Source organism: Panicum hallii, chromosome 9 (genome assembly GCF_002211085.1).
Source record: "Panicum hallii strain FIL2 chromosome 9, PHallii_v3.1, whole genome shotgun sequence".
In the NCBI taxonomy this organism is placed as follows: domain Eukaryota; kingdom Viridiplantae; phylum Streptophyta; class Magnoliopsida; order Poales; family Poaceae; genus Panicum; species Panicum hallii.
This window is the reverse complement of record NC_038050.1, coordinates 49,237,990-49,252,506: the sequence shown is the minus strand read 5'-3', so window position 1 is coordinate 49,252,506 and position 14,517 is coordinate 49,237,990. Positions and strand designations below refer to the sequence as shown.

General features: G+C 44.2%; 1 long non-coding RNA gene across 1 annotated transcript; it reads right to left on the bottom strand.

The window, feature by feature from the left end:
* Positions 1 to 1,383: 1,383 nt before the first annotated feature.
* LOC112875088 lies at positions 1,384 to 4,069 on the bottom strand. Its single transcript, XR_003225118.1, has 4 exons — positions 3,856 to 4,069; positions 2,222 to 3,776; positions 1,929 to 2,134; positions 1,384 to 1,853 (listed from the first exon to the last, which is right to left on the bottom strand). It is a non-coding gene; the product is annotated as an uncharacterized LOC112875088 (long non-coding RNA).
* Positions 4,070 to 14,517: the final 10,448 nt, after the last annotated feature.

The following is a 14,517-nucleotide window of genomic DNA, read 5'->3' as shown; positions in this document are numbered from 1 at the left end:
GTAATGGAGAATCTCAACATGGACTCGAACATAGGATGGGACGTGGACTTGATGATTGATCGCATGGAGCAATCAAATCGGGAACAAAAGCAAGGGAGGATCCAGAGAGAAAAAAACTCTAGTTGCCAAAACCCACCCCGAGTCGCCTAGGAAGCCCTAGACGCCAAGGACCCTCCATTTTGCTTTGCTTTCTTTGTACTTCTTTGATGAGAACTTCTAATGGTACATAATTGCTTCATTGTGATAGTAGATTTTGTGACCCCAGGGGCAACAGCCTATGCCAACATCGAACATCGAGCGGGATGTAGCTTTAGGACGCGTGTTTGTATTACCATTGTCTGGCTCGATTATGTAATTGGCCTAGTAACTAACACCTTTTGAATAAACGTTAACTATCAAGGGGGCCACATGTTGAAAGTGATGTGAACAATGAAATAGCAATAACATAGGTACAATTCTTCTATAGATAAATACTGACTGTAATGTTGTTGTTAGTCACATAATTTTGTCAGTAGTAAGTTACATTGTTCACAAAAGTGACGAGCAGAGTTTTTTTGCTAGTCACTTGCAACGTATGTGAGTAATTAGATAATCACAATATTAAATTCTGAAAGAAATAAATCATGACAAGCATAAGAACTAGCATGTATAAATCTAACATACTAGAATGTATCAACAACATAACCAGGATATGAAGATACATGCTTAAAGAACAGATCAAATCATAGTATACGTACTGAGCATTTGCAGATGAGGAAGCCGTTGTTGGAGTAGATGCGTTGACGCCGACGAATTGCCGCAGTTGTCGACGATGAAGTTGGCTAGCCCATATGGTGGGAGAGTTGACTGGAAGACGTGCCATGGTGAAGACCTTGACTTGTTCCGCAGAGCGCTTTCCAAAAACCTTAGAGTAAATTCCCTGTATGCCACTCAAAATTTAACCTATCCCCTATGTGCCATAAAAAATTAAGCCATCCCTTCAATGCCATTGAAAATTTAACTGTACCCCTTATGTGCCACTACCGTTACAGCACAGTCATGTGGCTGTTAACTAAAGGTAAAAAAGATAATATTACCCCTAGAAGAGAAGAGATGAACTATCCCTTATATGCCATTGCATTCAACAACAATAGTCTATATGTATGTATGCACAAGAAGCAACACACACACCAATAAATATTGCACAGATCATACATGTTTACGAGATCTCCATGTTTATTGATTCACTAATGCACAGACCAAATGGAACCATATATTAAATGATGTCACACATGCACAGAACAAGAATCTATTGATATCCAAATAAGCAATCAGTCAAACAACCATTGATGTCTATATAGCATCATTGCAGTCCATATATGCAGCCATACAAGTAGCCATTGATGTCCATACAAGCAACAATGCTGTACATACAAGCAGCCATACAAGTAGTCATTGATGTCCATACAAGCATCCTTGCAATCAGCCATTGCTTCCATACAAGCAGCTATATAGGTTGAGTAACAGCAACTACTAGTTGAAATAAGCTTAGCAAAAGAACACTAGGTTTGGTGTCACAAAGACCAACCAAAATAGGAAGTGACACACAAAAGAAACTGCATCAACACTAGTTCAGATCAGTAAGTGGAAGCTTTCTTTTGCCTTTGGTACGAGAGGTAGGGCTGTCTTGTTGAGGGGTCTTGCTCCTAGTACTCATTGCAGGACTATCATGTGGCACTGAAACTTTTTTTAATTTTTTCCCTGCTGCCTTTGCCTTCCCTTTAGCTTTCTTCTCCCTAGGCTTGGAGGTGGCAGGTGGTGGTGTTTTCTCACGTGCAGGAAGTAGCTCAAGTTAGTTTAAGCCACTTCCGGACCTACACATGAGTTTTGTATGTATAAAAAATTTACCAAGCATGATAATATATGTAAGCAGTGAATATGACATGTACCTGAGAGAGTTTCTAAATCCTAAGCTAACCGACGTACTTTAGCTGTAATACAAATGTAATATTAGGAATGAATGAAATGCCATATGCCTTTGGAAAAAAAACAGAATACGGGAGGAAAATTCATTGTCTTAGGTGTTAGACCAACAGGTACAATGCTACTCTCACAAGATGGCTCAATGATTTTCTTTGTTTTCTTTGGTGGACCCCTATATTGCATGAACAACAATAAGTTATTAGAAAGATACTCTAAAATTGATAACAAGTCAATGGTAGGTTAAGGGTACAGTGCTTACTTTTCAGCTAGCATAGCTACTATGTCCTCAAGGTCACCTTCCTTGCACTTATACCAGCGATGGCCATATTTCTTGCAAATTTTGCACTGATGTGACCCATTCGTTCTTGTTGTGCTGCCTTCTGTACAACCTTTGAACCTCTGGTTCTATCTTCTACCCACTGTAGATTTTATGAGTGGTGGATGCATGAAAAAACCGTGATCAGATTGTGGCCATTGTGCTTTGTGAGGCATGGCAGGAATGAGAGACTCATAAGCAGCTTTGAATTTATCGACTAAATAATAGTTGTCAACATATTTCTTTAGAGGTTCCCTAAGATATGTGATAAATGCAATGGCATGTTTGCAAGGAATCCCTGATACTTGTCATTTCCTGCACGAACAAGTTCTTTCTTCTAGATTGACAATACATTTGTAGCCACTGCCACCCTTAACACCCACCTCTCCAAGAATATCTTCACTTGTATGGACATCCATATCCAAGTTCCTGCTTTGCTCCCTCAACTCCTTTATGATGTGTGGCAAAATGACCCCTTCATTCTTTGCTGAGACATCCCTTCTAAAATGCCACTTATCCATAATAAGTTGCCTAATCATGTCTATAAAGTCATCCAAATTAAAACCCTTGTACTTCTTTACCCAATTGTTTAAGCATTCTACCAAGTTGTTTGTGACATAGTCAACCTTGCAATGGGTCCAAAATTGACTTCTTGCCCATATCTTAGTATGACATTGCTTTATATAATTCATTGCTTCTGGATTTTCTTCATCCATGGCATTCCAATGCTTCTCAAAGAAGTATGGAGACCATGAATATGCTGCTGCCAAAAGAAGGTCCTCAAATATCTTTTCTGTATATCTTTTCTTGAAGTTCATCACCAAATGTAGCATGCATTCCCTATGTTCTGCAGCTAGGAACACTTCCTTAACTCCCATCATCACTCCTTGTCCAGCATGTGTACATATAGCTAAGCCTTCAGGTGATCCAATGGCATCTCTAAGATTTTGCATAAACCAGATCCAATTTTCATTTGTCTATGAGTCCATCACTCCAACAGCAATTGGATACATCCAGTTGTGTCCATCTACAGCTACTGCACATGACAGCTGCCCCCTGAACATTCCTGTAAAAAATATGCTATCTATTGCCAAGTAAGCGTGCATCCTTTGAGAAAGCCTTCTATGCATGGTTTCATAGCAAAAAACAACCTATTAAATCTGATTTTCCCATCAACTTTATGATGATCAATGACAACAAAACTTCCACGACAGCACCTCTCCATCTCAGCCTTAAACCTGTAAAGGTTGTTGAAACTATTGTCCCAACTAGCAAATAATTATGTATGTGCCAATTCTTTACCTGCATACACTCTCTTGTAGGGAATCTCTATCTTGTGCCTATCCTTTATCCTCCTTTGTAATTCTTTAGCTTTCAAACTTGAATCCTCCATTAGTCAATCCTTCACCTGTTCACAGTTCCAAAATTTTGTTGTATTCTTTACAACCTTGCTTCTTCTTGCACTAGAACATATATGTCACGGTGGGTTCTTCTTCACCTAGAATGAGAACAAGTAATTATCAAATGTAGCAAAATAGAACTAGCAACAAAATAACAGCAATAATAGTTGCAATTACCTTTACAGTTTTTTCACCCTTAATTGTAGAAGCATGCAACCTCCACCTACACCCTTTTTCTTCCTTCCTTGAACAATAAGCCCTCAATCTTCCTGGATCACTCTTTTTAGTGTCATACTCAAACTCATGTTTGATAGCATGTTGAGAAAGTGCCAACTTAAATTGCTCCATATTAGGATATAGGCTGCCTACACTCATTGGTGGGTCATCTCGGTCATAGGCCATAAGTGGCATAGGTGGCAAGGGATCCTCCTCCTCATACTCCTCGTCGGATTCAGAATCAGACGTAGAGTCACTTTCCTCAATCACATATGTCTTATGAATAGCTAAGTACAAGCCTTCATATCAACACCCACATGTTCATTTTGTGGTTCAGGATTTGCCAAATATTCATCACCATCAGGAGCATCATTAGGTTCATTTGTGCTAGGTTCACTTGTGCTAGGTTCAGCGTGCTGGCTTGTTTTTGGCTTAGAATAATGGCTGCATATTGGCTTATTGTACTGGCTTGCTGTAGCAAGTGATGGACAAGCCATAGATGGGGTGCATGGGATATCAAGAACATCTGAATTTTCTAGGGTGTAGCACTCAGAGATAGGCATAGTATCTGCGGGATCAGTGTATGCAATGGTCATGCCAATCACCTTCTTCTCAACATGCTTGCTAAACATTTCAAGTAGTTCCTGATCTGTTGTGACTTGTGGGAAGGATTTTTTGATCTCATCATAGTAAAAAATAAGCACTACTTCTAGGTAACCATGAGGGTACTGAAGAGATATGAGGTGGGCTACGCTAGCGATAAACAAAAATTTCCACCGCATAAACCAGGAAAACTGCTGATATAGATCACGAAATTACCACTAGACGCGCGGGTGCGGAACTTCTATAGCACGTTGGGGTAGTGCAGTCGGTCGCCGGCAGTGCAGTTGCAAGACCTCATCAAGTGTGGCTCGTCCTCGTGCAGCAGATGCAGCACCTCCAAGGTATCCACACGTACGGGGAAGAAGCTTCGCACTTCGGACTGCTAGGTCCGTGAGGGCAACCGTGGGCGCGGGCGTGGGAACAGGCAGCTGCCAGTAGGTGTGGAATTAGGGTTAGCAACTCCATGCGCCTGCACCCCTTCTTTTATAGGCGCCCACTAATGGGCTTCCTAACCGAGGCCCATTAGTGCACCTAAGCCCAGTCTAATTCGGATCATATCCTCATTAGGCTTCCAGCCCCTTAAGTGTGTGACCCTATGGGCTCACGCGCGAACAGACATGGCGTGAGTACTCCTACTCGACCAATAGTTGACAGCGGCCTCTAGCAAGACGTGTCAACTCCTATGCGCGCACAAAGACCATATCAGACAAGCTGTCACAATCTCATATACATGCTATTCCTTTTGCCTCATGATATTTGGTCTAGCTCCAAGCTGACCTCTCTTTCTTGATGCCGTGATCCGAAATCCTTGGTTAACACTTAACTCTAGCACGGCCATGCATTTCTTGATCCGGTCACTCGAGGGGCCCAGAGATATCTCTCTCAAGCAGAGAGGGGCAAATCCCATCTTGACTGACCATATCTCATAGCATGCTTCTTGACAAACCCGAGAACCACTTTTATGACTATCTAGTTATAGAGTAACGTTTGATGGCTCCTAAGTAGGTCGGTTCACATCTTGAGTACATGCGACAACCTCAGGTCTAAGGACACAGCATACACATTATGTAATGAGAAATCACTATTTCTCAAGTTGGGTTGGTCCAGCCTCATATCATACATGTGCCCACATTATTAGTTTGACATCTCCATGTCTATGACTTGTGAAACACATTCATCAACTAATACATGTGCTAGTCTAATATTCATGTGTGTTCATACATGAACTCCGACTAGGAACAACTTTAGAATAACCATACAAGTAAAGAGTCTCACAAACAATTCACATAATTGCCAATCAATACAAGTTGCCTTTCATGGATATTCAATGAACACATAATACATCATGGATGCAACAAAATATGATCATGTCTATGATTACCTCTAGGTCATATTTCTAATAGTCTCCCACTTTCACTAGAGTTTAATCTAGAAGATATCTAATACCCATAGCTCTTGTGTGCGCTTCATGCTTAGGCTGTGAAAGAGGCTTTGTCAAAGGATTAGCAACATTCAAATCCGTGTGTATCTTGCATATCTTGATCTCACCCCATCCGACGAACTCTCCTATGAGGTGAAACTTTACGCAGTACATGTTTGTTCTTCTGGTAATGCCTTGGCTCCTTAGCCTGCGCTATTGCCCCATTGTTGTCACATTAGAGGTTCAATGGGCTGGACGCATTCGGAAACACACCAAGCTCAATGAGGAACTTCCTCATCCAAACACCTTCCTTTGCAGCTTTCGAAACTGCAATGTACTCAGCTTTTGTTGTAGAATCAGCCACGATATCCTACTTGGAACTTTTCCAACTTACAACACCACCATTCAATGTGAACACAAATCCTGATTGTGACTTTGAATCATCTTTGTTGGTTTTGGAAGCTAGCATCAGTGTAACCCGTTACAGTGAATTCCTCATCACCTCCATAGACTAGGAACACATCTTTAGTCCTTCTGAAGTACTTAAGAATATTTTCCACCACTGTCCAGTGACTCTCACCTGGATCAGACTGGTACTTGCTCATAGCACTTAGAGCATATGAGACATCCGGACGTGTACCTATCATCGCGTATATGATAGATCCAATTGCTGAAGCGTATGGAACCTTGCTCATACGATCCAGTTCACCAGTTGTCAAAGGACATTGAGTCTTGCTGAGATGTATTCCATGTGACATAGGCAAGAACCCTTTCTTTGATTATTCCATGCTGAAACATTTCAACACCTTGTCAATGTAAGTATCTTGGCTTAATCCAATAAGCCTTCTCGATCTATCTCTATAGATTCTTATGCCCAGAATGTATGCGGCTTCCCCTAAGTCCTTCATAGAAAAACTATTTTTAGTGAAGTCTTTACGGATTCCAGCATAGGAATATCATTCCCAAACAGCAATATATCATCTACATATAGAATCAGAAATGCAACAGAGCTCCCACTTTCCTTCTTGTAAACACAAGCTTCTTCTTTGTTCTGAAGAAAACCAAACCCTTTGACTACTTCATCAAAATAAATATTCCAACTCCGAGATGCTTGCTTCAACCCATAAATGGATTTCTGAAGTTTGCATACCTTTCTAGCATTGGTCGGATCGACAAAACCTTCAGGCTATATCATATACACGTCCTCATCTAGGTTTCCGTTCAGGAAAGCTGTTTTGACATCCATCTGCCATATCTCATAATTGAAATACACGGCTATTGCTAGAATGGTCCGAATAGATTTAAGCATCACTACGGGAGAGAATGTCTCGTTGTAGTCAACTCCTTGAACTTGTCTAAACCCTTTTGCGACAAGTCGAGCCTTATAGATGTGAACATTTCCATCCATATCTTTCTTCTTCTTATAGATCCATTAGCACTCTATGGCTTTAACACCATCAGGCAGGTCAACCAAGTTCCAAACTTGATTGTCTCCCATGGAGTCTATCTCGGATTTCATGGCACTCTGCCATTTCTCAGAATCTAGGTCCATCATCGCTTCTGCATATGTTGAAGGCTCATTACTGTCCAACAATAATATCTCGCGCACCACGCAAAGCCTTGCCAACCTTCATGGCAGCGGTGGTGCTTCTCTTACCACGGGTATCTCAACTTGTTCTGCTACATTAGCATCACTTGTTGAATCTTGCCCGATTGGCTCATCTTGAACCTCTTCAAGATACACTTGTCGGTGTTTTACCGCCGCACCCACTGAGTGATACCCCTGAGGTGGTGAGTTTGTAGGTAGGGTGTTGCCTTAGGTGGTGATCGGGTGATCTCCTGTTTGGAGGGGGCCCCTGTCCACCGTTATATAGTCTGGGGGAACAGGGTTACATCGAAGTCCTAGTCAAATACGAGGTCAGGAATCCTACCCGAGTACTTTTCGGGTAGTTTCCTATCGTCTCTGACTGGTTCTACTACTATATGAGTAGTCTTACTACGCTACGAGTAGTTACAACAGATGTAGGGCATGAGTTATATCCCATCCCTTATACTAGGAAATGTACGCTATGTGCACAGTCCCGTGGGCCCGGGTCTGACAAGCCCCGAGCTCTTCGTAGTCGAGTACTGCAGGCGTCTAGGTACTTTCGAAGGCGTCTTCGAGTTCTCCCGAACTCCATCTTGAAGGTGTCCTCTGAGTACTTCCTTAGTTGCATTGAGGCTGTGAGGTGCTCATGCCTCGAGTAGTTGCCAAGTCTTCTTTTATATGGGGTGTGATTAAACTCACATTCCATATGGAATAGCCCCCGAGTCTTAGGTTAACTCGTAGAATCAAGCTGAGGGTCAATTTAATCTTGAGTCTTCTATCCTTATCTTCCAAAAGATTTGAAAAATAAGTCGTTGATGACACGTGTCCCGCAGCCCCTGAGCCTTGAATCCAAATCCCCAAGGTTTGGAATAAAGGATCCAAAAGAATCATGGCATGCAATATATGACAATAACGATTTGATGGTTACGATGGAAAAATTGGTCGAGAAATTTGAAAACCGCTTTTTTGGGGAAAAATTTCATGAAAAAATGGTTAAACAAAGAACTTTCCCAAAAAGCACCCTAAATTACCGCTCAAATCAGATCTTGTTCCCTGACTCAATGGCTAGATAAGACCTCTGGGTTAATAATTTGAAAAACCCATTATTTTGAAATAAAATCCAAGAAATAATGGTTAACAATTATCTTCCCGAGATAAATCTTCAAAAGCATCTTGAATCGGGATCTTCCAAGTAGTTTTACAGCGTCCAGCCTTAAAATGTGAGAGCTGTCGCTGAAAACACGCTGAGTGCCCTATCGCATCCAACCCCTGAGCCTAGGAGCTTGATGAGTCACATAGTATATATCTAGTAGTCGGTGGCACCAGCCCCCGAGCTTAGGCATTGGCCAAATAGCTGCTAGATCTTGTAATGTCGAAGAAACCAACTAGTCGAAGTCGATTCCGACTAGATTTGTAGGCGAGACAAGTAGTCGAAGTTGTCGAACACGTGTAAAACTAGTCGGAAACTAGTAAACATCTTGTCATGGGAGCAAGGCCCCTTCAGTAACATAGGATACTAGTTGGAAAGTAGTGATCTGTTACTGGAAGTGTGGGAGCGAGGCCCCTTCAGCAAACTTGCGCGTAATACCGGTCATAAACCAGTAAAATGGAGTTATACTGGAAGTATGGGAATGAGACCCCTTCAGTAACATAAGATACTAGTAAAAAACTAGTAATCTGTTACTGGAAGTATGGGAGCGAGGCCCCTACAGAAAACTTGGGTGTAATACCAGTCGTAAACTAGTAAAACGGAGTTATACTGGAAGTATGGGAACGAGACCCATTGAGTAACATAACATACTAGTCAGAAACTGTAATCTGTTATTAGAAGTATGGGAGCGAGGCTCCTTCAGCAAACTTGCGCGTAATACCAGCTGTAAAATAGTAAAATGGAGTCGTACTATAAGTATGGGAGCGAGGCCCCTTTAGTAACATAGGATACTAGTTGGAAACTAGTAATCTGTTACTAGAAGTATGGGAGCGAGGCCCCTTCAGCAAACTTGCGTGTAATACCAGTCGTAAACCAGTAAAACGGAGTTGTACTAGAAGTATGGGAGCGAGGCCCCTTCAGTACCATAGGATACTAGTCGGAAACTAGTAATCTATTACCGGAAGTATGAGAGTGAGGCTCCTTCAGTACCATAGGATACTAGTCGGAAACTAGTAATCTATTACCGGAAGTATGAGAGTGAGGCCCCTTCAGTAACATAGGATACTAGTCGGAAACTAGTAATCTGTTACGGAAAGTATGGGAGCGAGGCCCCTTCAGAAAACTTGCGCGTAATACCAATCGTAAACCAGTAAAATGGAGTTGTACTGGAAGTTTTTGATCTCCAGACACCCATAGAAGATGTCTTGGTTGGCTAAGGATGAAAACGGCGTGGATGCTCGATATTCCAGGAATTAGGAACCTCCTGGCCATTAGGGTACAGTAAGCGATACAACCTTGGTCCTATAACCTTGTTCATGATGAAAGGCTCCTCCCATCGCGTGTTAAGCTTGTGCAGCCCGGTTTCATCCTGGATTCATCGCAGAACAATATCTCCAACATTGAAAGAGCGTCGTTGGATGTTCCGGTCATGGCAACGACGGACTTCTTGTAAGTAGCGGGCCGATTGGAGCAAGACGTTACATCTGATTTCCTTAGCTGAATCAAGTTCGAGATGTCCTGCACTATCAGCCTTGCCTTCTTCATATATCTCCAGTCGAGGAGACTTCGATATGACGTCAGCCGGTAATAAAGCTTCAGACCCGTATACGAGGAAGAAAGGTGACTGTCCTGTGGTTTTGCTTGGTTGTGTGCGAAGCCCCCAGATTACCAACGATCTCTCATCGATCCAATTGCCATCCTTTTTTCTATTCTCGTCATAGAGTCTTTTCTTCAAACCATCGAGAATAAAGCCGTTGGCGCGCTCAACCTAGCCGTTGGCCTACGGGTGAGCCACTAAAACGTACTTGACCTCAATGGAACTGCGTTCACAGAAATTCCAAAATTGATGTGTGTGGAAATTGGATCCCAGGTCCGTGATGGTGGTGTTGGGGAAGCCAAAATGGTGCAAGATGTTGCAGATGAAGCTAACCACTCGATCTGCAGAAAGCGTTGTGATTGGCTTGTACTCAATCCATTTGGTAAACTTGTCGATGGCCATCAACACGTGAGTAAAACCAACCAGCGCAGTGGTCAGAGGACCTATCATGTCCAAACCCCAGCATGCAAACGGTCATGAAGGTGGTATGGTGATGAGGTTGTGAGCTGGGACATGGTGCTGTTTGCTGAAGAACTGGCAGTTTGTGCACCGGCGAACAAGTGCTTCATCATCTGCCAAAGCAGTCGACCAGTAGAAACCAGATCTAAAAGCCTTGCCGACTAGTGTGCGAGGAGCAGCGTGGTTCTCGTACATGTCTTCGTGAATCTCTTGGAGTATTTCTCTGCCCTCCTCTATGCGGACACACTTTATGAGTATGCCTGACGCTGATCCACACTTGTACAAGTTATCCCCAACTAGAACGTACCCTTTACTGCGCCTTAAGATGCGTGTAGCCTCATCGCTTTTTGGGTCGATGCCGGTGTGTAGTTTGTGCTCCTGGATGTAGTCGATGAAGGTCACCCGCCAGTCGACCTCGATCATCAAGATCTCTCGGTCGGGTTCCTTTGGACTCTGAGCAATGGAACTTGAATCTGGTGTCTTGATGGAAGGGTGATCCAACTCATGAATGAAAACTCCCGGTGCGATGTTAGCTTGATCCGAACTTAGTTTCAAGAGCACATCTGCTCCCACATTGTTGTCATGAATCACATGATGGATTTCCAGCCTCGAGAACTTATTCTTGAGCTTGCGTATCTCCGCGACATACGCGTCCATGGTGTCCTTATTGATGTCCCACTCTTTGTTGACTTGTTGGACCACCAACAAGGAGTCACCATAGACAAAAAGTTGCTTGATGCCCAGAGAGACTGCCAGGCGTAGCCCGTGCAATAGCGCCTCATAGTCGACTTCTTTGTTAGAGACCTCAAGTAAAATTTGGAACACATACTTGAGTTGTTCTCCTCTCGGACTAATGAAAAGTACTCCCGTGCCACCACCACCGAGCTTGAGTGAGATATCGAAGTACATGACCCAATGCTCTGGCTGGTTAGCTGGGGCCTCCATTTGGTTTTCTCACCACTCTGTCATGAAATCGACTAGTGCCTGCAACTTGATGGCCGTCCGGGGCTTGAAGTCGAGGGTGAGAGACCCCAATTCCACTGCCCACTTGGAGATGCACCCTGTGGCATTCCGATTATGGAGGATATTCACCAATGGGAAATGTGTGACCACTGAGATGTTGTATGCGTCGAAATAATGGTGAAGCTTCATGGAAGTGATGAGTATGCCGTATAGTAGTTTCTGAATTGTCGGGTAACGAACCTTGGATTCAGAAAGGACTTCACTGATGAAGTAGACTGGCTGCTGCACATAGAAAGCATGGGTTTTCTCCTGGCGCTCCACCATGATTGCCGTACTGACGACGTGAGTAGTTGCGGCGATGCAGAGTAGCAGGTTCTCGCCTGGTTGGGAAGCCGTCAGGATGGGGAGCGACTGCAAATGATGCTTGAGATCTTGCAGCGCCTGCTTTGCCTCCTCAGTCCACTGGAACTTGTCCTGGTGCTTGAGCAGTTTGAAGAAGGGTAATCCCCATTCTACAAGTCGGGAGATAAATCTGTTCAAGGCTGCCATGCAGCCTATGAGCTTCTGGACATCCTTAATCATCCGTGGAGTATCCATGGCTGTGATGGTAGTGATCTTCTTTGGGTTTGCTTCAATTCCTCGATGACTAATGATGAAATCGAGTAGTTTTCCTTGTGGCACGCCGAAGACGCACTTGGTTGGGTTAAGCTTCCATCAAAACTTGCGTAAGCTATTGAAGGTTTCCTCGAGATCAGGGATGAACTCGTCGTGGGATCTGGTCTTGATGACCACGTCGTCCACATATGCGTCAATGTTGAGATGTAGCTGATCAGCAAGGCATAGTTGGATGGCCCGCTGATAGGTGGCTCCTGCATTCTTCAACCCGAAGGTCATTGTTGTGTATGCATATGCTCCAAAAGGGGTGATGAACGCCATTTTTATCTGATCTTCTTCCTTGAGAGCAATCTGGTGGTAACCCAAGTAGTAGTCAACGAAGGAGAGCAGGACGCAACCAGCCATAGAGTCGATCACCTGGTCGATGTGTGGGAGCGCGAAGGGATCCTTCGGGCAATGTTTGTTGAGATCAGTATAATCCATACACATTCTACATTCATTATTATTCTTGTTCAAGACTAGTACAGGGTTAGCTAACCACTCAGGTGTGGTATACTTCTTTAAGAAAAGCAGCCGCGAGTAGTTTTGCTAGCTCCTTCTTGATGGCCTCCCTCTTGTCAGGAGCGAAGCGTCGTAGTCGTTGCTTCTTCGGAGTGGCTTTAGGATAAACTTTTAGGCAATGTTCGATCAACTCCTTGGGCACACCTGGCATATCCACTTGTTTTCACGCGAATATGTCTCAGTTAGCCCAAAGGAAGCTGATGAGCGCACTTTCCTATCTGTCATTCAAGCCATCCCCGATCAAAGCAGTCTTGGATGGGTCACCTTCTTGCAGCTAGATGGCCTTGATGCCGACATTGCTGGGGTTGGGTTTGACCCTCGACTAGCTAGGCCTCTAGCTGGAGATCTCCATCTCTAAGTCGGTGAGCTTTTGCGCGGCCGCGAGTACTTTTGCAGAAGGCTCTGGCACGCGTGAGGTCGCGGCGTACTTGATCACCTTCTGGTCGCAATCGTACGACTTCTTTAACGTGAGTATGCCTGTCTTGCCTTGCATCTTGAGTAGTAGGTAGATGTAGTGGGGCACGACCATGAACTTAGCTAGTGCTGGTCTGCCGAGGATGGTATGGTATGACAACTCAAAGTCAGCCATCTCAAACTTAATGTACTTCGTGCGGTAGTTTTCCTTCATCCCAAAGGTAACTGGTAGGACCACTGAGCCGAGTGCTATAGCCTCATTTCCTAGGATGATGCCATAGAACGGAGCTCTGCTAGGGGTGAGCATCTTGGAGATGTCCAGACCCATCTTCTTCAAAGTACTCGCGAAGAGTAGGTTGAGGCCGCTCCTGCCATCGGTAAGTACTCGGGTCAGCTGTGAGCCCGTCACAATAGGATCTAGGACGAGCGGGAATTTTTCTAGCTCGGAGAAGGTGGCCCATTGATCATTCCTGGAGAAGGAGGTTGGGACCTTGCTGTATCTCAGAGGCTTTTGCGTGGCAGGCTCTACAGAGAGGATTTCGCGCAGGGTCAACTTCTATGCGTGCTTGGAGGGGAATCCACGGTCTCCGTCGAAGATGACGTTGATGATGTTCTTCGGGTCCTAGAAATCTTAAGCCCTCGACTTGTTACCCTAGTCATCGTCATCCTGGTCCTTTCGCTTTCCGGCTTGGGGAAGGGGTGGAGCGTTGTGTGACTTGCAGAGGCTAATGCACTCAAAGAGCGTATGTCGTGACTTCAGGTGCATCGGGCATTGTTTGTGCAGAACTTTCTCAAACTGCGTGTCATTGTTCCCAGATTTCTTGCCACGTGGATTGCGCTCAATAGCCATGACTTCTTGGTCTGGCTTGCACTTTCGAGGGTTCCCCGAGTGGTTCCGCTGGCCCTTATCGAAGTGGCTGTTGCTGTTGCCCTACTTATCGCTGTTTCACTTGGGAAGTAGTCGTTCTCCTCGTCCTCCTGGTCAGCCCACTGTGCCATCATGTCACGTAGCTCCACAGCAGTAGTCGGGCGGTTGTGTCTGAAGTTGTGGTACATGTGCTTTGAGAAGAGTCCATTCTGCAAGCAGCAGATGACGTCCTCGTCGGCGATGTTGGCGATGGTGGCACGCATCTCAAAGAAACACCAGGTGTAGAACCTCAAGGTTTCATTCATCACCTGCTTAACCTAGGATAGATCATGGCGAGTGCCTGCTCTGATCATGAATCCCTGGAAATTGTCGATGAAGGCCCGCT